Below are 10,867 nucleotides of genomic sequence, written 5' to 3' on the forward strand. Positions count from 1 at the left end.
CAAACGTCGGCATTTCGTGCCCGAGCTACCCGTGCCTGAGTTCCGTCGGACTTCGTTGCGCTATCACCCCCGACTGGACACAGTGGTTTTCCTGCGGTACCTGGGCCGCAATCTTCGACCAATCAACGGCCGACAGCTGTCTTCAGCGAGCTTTAAAAGAGCGACACTCCTGGATCTGCAACAGTTTGGCAGCGGTGCGCAAACGAAAAGCACGTCGCTAATTCCCTCTGCTCTTTGCAGGTGACCGCCTCGTATTCAGTGCATAGTTTGTTGCGCACTGCTGCCAAACTTGAACTGTTGCTTATTTGCTTTTCTGCCAGTTCTTGTGCCATGTCGAAAGAAAAAGAAATCATGAAGGCTTTAGAAGATTTCAAACGTGAGATGAGGGCTGGGCTGCGGTCCGTCAAGGATAGCCTGAAGTTCTGCAGCGACACTTGTGACGAGACGAAAGTTATCAGCTCTGATATCAAAGCCCTAAGAAAGGAGATTGCTGACCTTGTAAGCTGCAACGAAAATCTTCGACCTGAAAACAAACGCTTGGCTCAAAAAGTGGAAGAACTTGAACAATACGGACGCCTAAACAACCTAGAGATCAAAGGTGTGAAGTCAGATATTGAACCCCGAGAAGTAATTGAGAAACTTGGCGAGGCCATCAATGGACAAGTTTCTATCGCCGACTTAGACACGTGTCACAGAATTCGGAGAAAATACACAAACAGGCGAGTGCACACAAAATTCGAAAATGAAGCAAATACGTGATTGCATGTAGATATAGGCGGCTCATACATCATTCACAGCCCCTGGGAGCACTTCAGGCTCTCGACAAATGTGACGTGGTCAGTGATGGACGCCACGTTTTCCGGGAGCTGATTCCAGTTGCGAATAGCAACAATAAGCGGTGACTGAAAAAACAGATTTGTGCGGGCGAAAATCGGCTGTACTTTGTGTTGGTGATCCAGTCGCGGAAATCCTTGGTTAGCTGGTACTACGTGTAGCGTAGAATTTGTGGTGTTCATCACTGGGAGATTAATAAAGTGATCCAGAATCAGTTTTCTTTTCAAAATCAAAATTACTTTTAAAGAAATTTGATTAGGAAGCAGAAGAAAAACAGCCACATGCATTGATTTGCAGGTTGGCTCAGCGCGAGACAAGCGAGGACAAGAGAGGGCCACAGGACGAGCGCGGACTTGCAACTGAAAGAAACGGAAGCAGAATTACGAGCTCGAGGAAGTGAATGCGCATGCCCAGCTATAACCGCTGATAAAGACAATCAGAACCAAGATAAAGTGGGGCTAAACGACGAGATGAAATTGCACGGACAGGAACAGGAAGCGCCTCATCCACCTTCAAGCAGCAGAATCCAAGAAATTACGCAGCATTTATAAGAACATAGATTCCTTTCGTAAAAGAACAATAGACGCTTCACTCACGCACTTATCGCTTCCTAACCTATGAATAAATGACGCCTCAAGAAGCTCCCTTGCAAGTTGTCCTTTAGAACGGCCAGGATATATAAGATAAGATAAGAATTTATTGTCTACAAATTGGTTACATAAATTCATGAAGAACACATCACGAGTTAGTTGGTTTTCCATCACACGAAAACAGCGCAAACTACACAAAGGACGCAGAAAGGGGAGACGAGACACAGGCGCTGACTAACAACTGAAATTTTATTGCTCTGACACATCGGTTAATATACACAAGGAATCAAAAACAACAAGAAGGGTGAGACACGAAACAGGCAATCGCAGCAGGAAACGAGCAGGGAGTCATGAATGCTGAGCTGTCGCTAGGAAACGAAATTCCTTATCCATAAGGGCTATGGATGGGGTACAGACACAGCGGTCTTTTAGGCTTGTGATTTGTTTCGCTCCAATTATTTCTCGCGTGATTTGGTCACTGCTCCTGCTCAGCACGCTCGTGTCACTCCAGTGAGGACCGCATTTACAGTCGCGGCAATGAACGCCCATATTTCCCGAGATTCGTGTGCTTACATTGTATTTGTGTTCTGACAGTGTTTTGTTAAGGCATCTGCCGGTTTGTACTACGTAAGCATGGCCACAAGACAAGGGAATTGAGTAGATTACGCCTTGACCGCAGGCATCAAACTGATCCCGATGATTCGTGGTGCAGCCAACGTAACTGCGACCCATCTGGTTTACACGCTTGCACAGGCTTGGCAGACGATCTGGGGCTGAAAATACGACATCTATTCCTACTTTATTCGCGATCTTTCTCTGGGAATGTGAAATCCCGTGTCGGTAAGGAATCACGGCGATCTTCTTATCTCTGTCCCTTTGACGTGGTTCTTTTTTTGTCAACATGGCCTCGGCCACTGATGACAAGAGCGTGAGAGGGTAAACAGCCTGCACAAGTCGGCGCGTCTGGTTTAAAAAACTACCTTCAAGCTTATGATTGCATGATTTCTTGACGGCGTTATAGAAGCAAAAGTTAACAATACTGCGCTTAACTAACTCCGAGTGAGCTGAATCAAAGGTCAGAAGAGGTTTTTTGGTTCGAGGCTCAAAGGCCCAGCATGCATGATTCTTGTTAAAATAGAGTCCTAATTCTAAAAAACGTAAGAAACCATTAGAAGGCAGTTCGTGGGTGGCAATCAAAGGGCTCAGTATGCTAGAAAAATTGCAAAGAACCTTTGAAGCTTCGAATGGGAGAGCCTCATGTTCGCAGTCTAGGATGACAAGATTGTCGTCGACAAACCGGAAAATCTGTTTAACATTGCTACCCTGAAAGAGGCTGTGTAACGCTCTGTCCTTCATAGCTAAGTAAAGATCTCTGAGTACCGGAGCAATAGAAAAAATTTCAGTTGCTAGTCAGCGCCTGTGTCTCGTCTCCCCTTTCTGCGTCCTTTGTGTAGTTTGCGCTGTTTTCGTGTCACATAAATTCAGCATACAGGCGAGGGTCCCAAAGTTAAGCGACTGTCACGGGACCCCCGGTAGATTAATAGTAACTTAAATTTTAAGCTCAGGGGTAAATTATTCCACAGGGAAATGCATGCAAAATGAGAATGACCTTTCCATAATTAGTAAAAACTTGAGGAAGCAAGAAATTTTTTTCAGCTGCAAATCTCGTAGGGTTGCAATTTTTCAAAAAACATTTTTCAATAAATTCAAAAGAAAGTGCGTTGTTCATTAATCTGAAAAACATGATATCTAGGTTGTAATCAAATAAATTTCTTACGGATAAGATATTATATTGACGAAGCAAAGGGATAGCAGTAACAAGGTATGAACTGCGGGTAATGATACGAATAGCCTGATTTTGAATGTGCTGGATAGAGTGCAAATGACAGTAGTAAATGCTCCCACCTACTACAATGCCGTAATTAATGTGAGTGTGAATAAAAGCAAAATAAAGTGATAAGAGTGCCGATGATGGAAAAAAAATGACGAGCCTTTATTACTGCACGAACTCCAAATGCAGTTTTTTTCTTCGCATGGTCCAAATGATGATGAAATTTCAGTTGAGAATCGAGTTGAATACCCAGGAAAGTCACGTTGTCGCAAGGGGAAAAATCGAAGTATGACCAAGCGATAATGAAGACAAGTATGCTGTGATTTTTTGTTTTGTTCGAAAAAGCATAAACTTAGTTTTAATAGAGTTTATAATTAGGTGATTATCATGGCACCAGGACATAATGCTAACCAAAGAGGCATTTAATTTGGCAGATAGCGTGATTATACATTTATCACAAGAATAAATTGCAGTGTCATCCGCGTATAATACACAATGAGTGTCAGTAAGTGCGTCTGGAAGATCATTAATGTAGATTAAAAAGAGCAAAGGGCCAAGAATCGATCCCTGAGGGACACCTATGTTAGTAACCTTAAAATCAGAAAATACATTAGCCACGAACACCGCGTTATGTCTATCTAATAAATAAGTTTTTTAAAAGGCTAGGGCGGGACCAGTTATGCCATAATCCTCAAGTTTGGTAAATAAAATATTGTGATTAATCGTATCGAAAGCTTTAGTGAAGTCTAAAAATATTGAGCCAACAAGTTTACCACTGTCCAGTGATTGTTTAATATAGTCAGTTAGGCAAAGCAACGCAAGATTGGTAAAACTTCCCAATCGAAAACCGAATTGACAATTTTTTAGTAAGTTAAACTTACTTAAGTAATTATTTATTCTTAGGGAAAACAACTTTTCAATACCTTTACTAAGCTATGAGAGTATAGAGATGGCTCGATAATTATTTACAAGCTCTTTGTCACCTTTTTTAAACACTGGAATGATTTTTGCTTTTTTCAGAATATCAGGAAAAATTCCAGTCTGGAAGACCAGGTTGAGTATATAGCTGATTACATTAGGTAGAAGAAGAGCTGCTAATTTCAAGTGGCGCACACAAACGCCGTCTAAGCCAGGGCTCGTATTTTTTAGTTCAGAAATAGTGCGGTGTATATCTTCAGGGGTAACTGGAAAGAGATAGAATGAATGCGGTGTACGGGGCATGATTATCTCTGAAGTTGGGTGTGGATGATTGTAGGATGATAAAAAGTGATTGCAGAAAGCATTAGCAATATCTTTAGGTTGGTTGTATGATATGCCATTGAAAGTAATTTTAGATATAGGGGCATTCAGAGAACGCCTGTTCAAAAATTCGTTGAATAGTTTGCACTGTTTCTTGGAATCATTTTTGTTTAATTTGAACGCTCGCTCATAATAACGTTTTTTCGCAAGGCTTAATAGAGAGTTCAAAATGTTGCGGTATTTTCTATAGCGGGCTGCAAGCGCAAGGATAAAAGGCTGTTTTTTAGTTTTTTTTATACAGATTATTTTTTTTTTGCGAATGCTTTCCAGAAATGCACTAGTCATCCAAGGGTTGGTCAAATGTTTAGGGGAATCCCCCAAGGTGGAGTAAGTTTGTAATAAGGGAGTAATTACTCATTGGCATCCACCCAAGCGCAGCCATACGGCTACAAAGGGAAGCTATACAGCTTTCTCAGAAACTTCGTAATTAAAGAAAAATTCGTCCTGGTCCGGGGTTCGAACCCGGGACCACCGCTTCACCGGAGCAGTCGCTCTACCAACTGAGCTAAGCGGGACGGCAAGCTTTGTAGCCGTATGGCTGCGCTTGGTTGGATGCCAATGAGTAATTACTCCCTTATCATCCAAGGGTTAAATGCGAATTTGCATTTCTTTTTACATTTGACAGTAGAAGTGCTAGAGGAAACGGCCTGAAGGAAAGACGTGCAAAAGTACTCAAGCGCCAGCACAGGGTCGCGAAGGTTGTAAACAACTGACCAATCGGTAGCAGATAGCGATTCAATAAAAGTTGTGTCATTAAATACCGACGTAAAGTACGAACGGTTGGGGCAGGATGCTGTGGAGTTAATGGATACGAAAATAGGAAAATGGTCAGTAATTTCGACGTTTACTACTCCCAAAATGAGGGGAAGCGATAAATTTGAAAGTGCATGGTCGATGAGCCAATGAGTGCCATGAGAGGCAATTCTTGTAGGGTACTCAATTAGGCATTCAAAACCGTAGCCAGAAAAACAATCCGTATAAGCTTTGTATGTTGAGCTGGTGTCGAGAAGATCGATATTTATGTCTCCCATAATTAATACTTGTTTATTTTCACTGGATAGCTTACGAAGGATTGCATCAAGTGAATCAATAAAATCGGACTCAGAAGATGAAGGAGATCGATAAATGCAGCCTATGACTAGTTTATTGTTATGATTACCAGGAAATGATGAATCAGTTTCAATCCAGACAGCTTCGCAGTAGGCAGCATTAATTAGTAAGTCATGCCTACGAGTATATGTGACACGAGGTGAAATGAAAATGGCAGAGCCACCATGATTGTTATTAGGACGATGACAATGTTCAGCTTAATAAGAATGAAAACCGTATAAATTGGAGTCATCAACTGCGAGCCAAGTTTCAGATATGCAAATGAAAGAAAACGAGTGATGCAGCGAAGCAATAAAGTTTCTAATGCCATCGTTATTTTTTCGGAGGCTCCGCCCATTGAAATGAATCAGCGAAAGTTGATTTTCATCTAGTAAAATATTCAGCTCAGGAGGAGAGAGCATTGTGACCGGGACATTGTGACTCTTGTTTTCCAAAAAGTGGGTGACATTTGCCACCAACTGGAACGTCACCAGCTGGCATCACCAACTGGCCTGACACTCAACTTTGCTAAACCACATGATGCCGCCGGGATCCGAATCCACGACCTCCGAATTAGAGTATCACACCATGTAATGTCGGTTCTGCAGCAGAAGCAATAGCGGTTGCGGATGAAATTGCGAGTGTTAGTAATAAAGGACGTACATTTTTTTTGCCATTCATGTGTGTGATGCCTGTGGCTGGTGAGATGGTCGTTGCAGAATCGGACAAGTGTATGGCACCAGAGAGCAAGCAGAAATTACAAGTACTACTTGTGATCCGCACTCATATAAACTCTAATTATATAGAAACTTCAACATGGGTTGCCGCATGCCACTTCGTCCCATGTTCTGTTTGTATCGTTTGTAGCAGTTCATAATCTCAGGACAGGATGTAGTCAGAGAGAGTTTCTGTGACCTAATAATGGTCATTGAGATGCAGAACAGTTTGCTGCTATAGGTAAAGCTTGTTGCTTCATACATAAGTGCTGAGCCATGTTTAGGTCAACACGTGAGAATCAGTTGCGCAGAACAAGCAACCGCGGTTGCAAACGAAACTGCGGATTTAATAATAAAGGTCCAAGATTTTTTTTTTGACATTCATGTGTGTCGACGTCTGTGGCTGGCGAGAAATGTGGAAGAGACAGAATGTAGGTTGTTGGTGGAGATCCGTGCTGCATTCATCTCCCGGTGAGTAAAATTCGGTTTTTCTACTTATGTACAGTCTGTTTAGCACTGATTTTTTTTAAACATTAGTTCATAATATCTCTACAGTGGAAGCATCAAGCCACTTTTACATAGTACTCCTAGATACCTGCAAAGCAATATATATTGTCTCCCATGCACACATGCGACCAAAATCAAAACATTTGCGTTTAAATGTGTTTACATAATCAATAGTTTGACGAAAATACGTCTGGTCAGGCATTGAGTTAAAGGAAAAAGAATACGGTCACTGACCAAGTCAAGATGGATGGTGGATGGTGGTGCATGGCCGTTCTTAGTTGGTGGAGCGATTTGTCTGGTTAATTCCGATAACGAACGAGACTCTAGCCTATTAAATAGGTGCGGGGTTCCCAGCACCTTACAACCTTCTTAGAGGGACAAGCGGCTCCTAGCCGCACGAAACAGAGTAATAACAGGTCTGTGATGCCCTTAGATGTCCGGGGCCGCACGCGCGCTACACTGAAGGAAGCAGCGTGTCTTTATCCCTGTCTGAAAAGACTGGGTAACCCGTGGAACTTCTTTCGTGATTGGGATAGGGGCTTGCAATTGTTCCCCTTGAACGAGGAATTCCCAGTAAGCGCGAGTCATAAGCTCGCGTTGATTACGTCCCTGCCCTTTGTACACACCGCCCGTCGCTACTACCGATTGAATGATTTAGTGAGGTCTTCGGACCGATGTCCGGCGCGGCCTTTCGGTTGCGCCGGTCTGTTGGTAAGATGACCAAACTTGATCATTTAGAGGAAGTAAAAGTCGTAACAATCACGCGACTAACGCCATTGCACAGCATGTGCAAGAACATGGTCACGCGATTGACTGGGACCACGCCACTATCGTCGCGTAGGAAAGGAACGTGTCATCTCGGCGCCTACTGGAATCTCTAATCATCCAGTCGACACCGGCTACCATGAACCGGATGCAAGGAAATATGCCACCAATCTACGCACGCTCGTTACGTCATGTGTTGCATATATAAGTGGCGGCGCTTCCTGTCCCGCTCAGTGATCAAGGAACCCGTACGAGGTTCCGAAACGTCTAAAATTTCTTGACTTGGTCAGTGACCGTATTCTTTTTCCTTTAAAATGTGTTTGCCGCAGTGCCTTCAGTTTCCAGTTGTTGGGGCAGTGGCTCTATACTGAGTGCTACATTTCATTTTCCTCACGGCATTCTCTTCAGCCTTTCTTCTTTTTAGTACCCTTATAATGCAGCATTGGTCCCTATTAAAGTTGTGAAAATAATTTCATTTATACACCTAATCAGTGCTGATGCAGGTTTAGCACGAGTTCTAGAGAGCACCCTTAGTGGTTGACGACATCAAATTTCCACAAGTGTCTACTGTTACCGGTCATTAGTTAAAGGAACAATTTCACTCAGCCAGTACCGTGCGGAAAAAAGAAGCGAAAATACGTGCCTAGGTCTCACGCTTGCTCTTCTGAGCATAATGAAGCAGCTGCACATCCGCAACGCTTACATTCATTCATGGGGCGTGAACGACCAAAAGGACCTTACGCTCAACTACGTCAACGTATGTTCTATTCATATGAAACGCTTATCATGCAGAAGTCGTGATTGGCCTGCGTTACCTGGGATTCTTTTCGATTAGAAGATATCTCTCAATAAGGAACAGCCTCTGTTTCACCGAATACAAGCAACAGATGCAGCATGAAGATTGATTGTGTAGAAATAATAGTGGCGATGACACATCGCTCGACGGGACCTAAGGGGAAGGGCATGCGCACGAAAAAAACAAAAATTTTGTCGAAAGTTCCTATTTTTATTTTTGACTTGAGGAGAGATTATAGGCACGAAATTGCTAAACATTGCGATGGGAACATGCCAAGCTACTTTGACGGCGCTAACAAATTTGAACAGCTAGGTGCAGGCAGGTAGGTAGGTAGATAGTCATAAGTTTGTAGGTAGAAAAGCATCCTCAGTCATTTTGTAGCTTGAAAAAGAAATTTGAAATTAGCGTTTTATTGCCCCCAAGTGCTGCAGCGTCATGGTCTCTTCGGATAACTTGGAACGCATTTTCTTCGCTTACCATTTTCATGCAAACTCACCGTTGCGCGTGACATTTTTTTTTTTTTTTTGCACTTACGCTCGTTGCATCACAATGAAATTTAGTGCGGGTCGACTATACTTTAATGAGAATGTAACTGTACTATGTTTATTGGAATTTGTAGTTGAGAGCCGATTCCAAATTGTTACCACTTCATTATCCTCTAAAAGAGACATTCTAAAGAACGTTGACTTTTGAAAAGTTCTGAAATCTTTTACATGGCATAATTTGTTTTTACCGCATAAAAGCAATCATAGCAAGCAAAATGGCCTATTATTTTATTGTTGTGGTATGTGTGTACTACGACGAATAGGTGCACAAAAACATGTCTACATTTAAAATGCATGACTTGCAAAATTTAACCAAGCAAACTAGGCGAAAATGGACCACACATCTAAAAACAGTGGAAAAGATCTCTCGACTGCGATATTTACAGACACCTAGCAAAAATATTAACGAAATTTTTTTCTTCTGGAGCATGCCCCCTTAACTCAGGCGTTTGCACCGAAACATTTTCCTTGCGCCCAATCACGGCCCAATCATGCACGCAAGCTGCTTTCATGCTCTGCGCGTAGAGAAAAGTTTGAATATCCTCCTTTCTTGCGTTAACTTATTCCGTGGAATGGCGGACCTTCTAGAGTTCTCATGAATGACACTGCGAGTGACTTTGGACATGGTTGGAAACCACATTTACTGCACTGAATTTTGGCACATGGCAGTATTTATGATCACAAACATTTTTTCACGCCACAAGTAACTTTCTGCCGACAACAGTGTCTCTAGTATTATCTAAACAAAATTATTTTTGATTCCGGTTCATTACTACCGCTTTGTTAGAATGTGCCCAATTTATGTGATCTGAACTTATGGCTATAGAGCCAACAAATAATGGACCATATAATTTTACGCCTGCCTTTATTGTCCTTTGTAGGCCATTGTACTATGCATGCCTAAGAGAAATAAATTTTAGCAATTTTGCCGCAAATAGCGTATTTCACGTGCGCACCCGTACGGGAGCTGAACGAGCATACTTTGAACATACTGCTCTTGCCCTCAAATTTGCACCTGTCGTCGGCCAAGGATGTCACCAGAGCACATGCTGGCTATTCGAAGCGTGCTATCGGAATGATTGTCGCAGTGCGAATAAGGACGCCTGTAGGACACCGCGAGTGCCGACACTTAGGACGTCTGTATCCGCGCCGCAACACTGCCGTCCTCTTACCCAGCCCTCGGCGATGACTGAAACAATGGGCGATCTGCGCTTAAAGCTACTGCGACGGTGCCGGCAGCTTTCTCGAGAATCAGCTCCCGAAAAGGATCGAAGAGGAGCCCCGATGAGAAGCAACGTCACTGACCTGAACACGCGGCCGCACGTCGACAACAGAGGAAGAGACGCCGCAGCTGCGTGGCGTGCGGGCGAGCATCTGTGCACCGCGGCGGCGAAAGGCCAAGCCGCCGCCGCCGAGACGCCGCTCGTTCCCATTCCGCGGCGGCGGCGGTCGTTCGGGGGGGCACTACTGTTCAGCCTGGCCCTTTATTTCTAGAGTGAGCATGCACATATGGGCCTCACAGTTTGGCAGCAGGCTGTTTACTTAAATGTGTACTTGCGAAGCCGACCGCGGACCAATAGCGAGGCAGGGACCACGCTATTATATTACGGCGGCAAGGAATCAGAGGCACCAGCAAGGAGGTATATTACCGCCCGGTACGTACGACAGAGGGCGCCGCCTCAACACCGCCTTTTTTAACGAAGATGATGACAAGCATAACAAAGACGATAATACATGTGCAGTGCGTGGTAACTCTGTAGAAACAATGGAGCTTCTTATGTTCGGGTGAGGAAAAAAACGCGTGTTATTGATATCCTATAGCCGAAATCAAGAAGAAGAAATGGGCTTGGGCAGGGCATGTAATGCGAAGGCAAGATAACCGCTGGTCCTTGAGG

General features: G+C 43.5%; 1 protein-coding gene across 1 annotated transcript in view; it reads right to left on the minus strand.

Annotated features, from left to right (window-relative positions):
• LOC149325623 (innexin shaking-B-like) overlaps positions 1–10,563 on the minus strand; it is a 438,384-nt gene extending 427,821 nt beyond the window's left edge. Inside the window, exon 1 of the mRNA XM_089562911.1 lies at positions 10,278–10,563. The gene's annotated coding sequence lies outside the window, so the exon portion shown is untranslated. The remainder of the gene's footprint in view (positions 1–10,277) is intronic.
• Between the last annotated feature and the right edge of the window lie 304 nt (positions 10,564–10,867).

The sequence above is a fragment of the Amblyomma mixtum genome, chromosome 10 (genome assembly GCF_055824585.1).
Source record: "Amblyomma mixtum isolate Tamu chromosome 10, ASM5582458v1, whole genome shotgun sequence".
NCBI lineage: Eukaryota > Metazoa > Arthropoda > Arachnida > Ixodida > Ixodidae > Amblyomma > Amblyomma mixtum.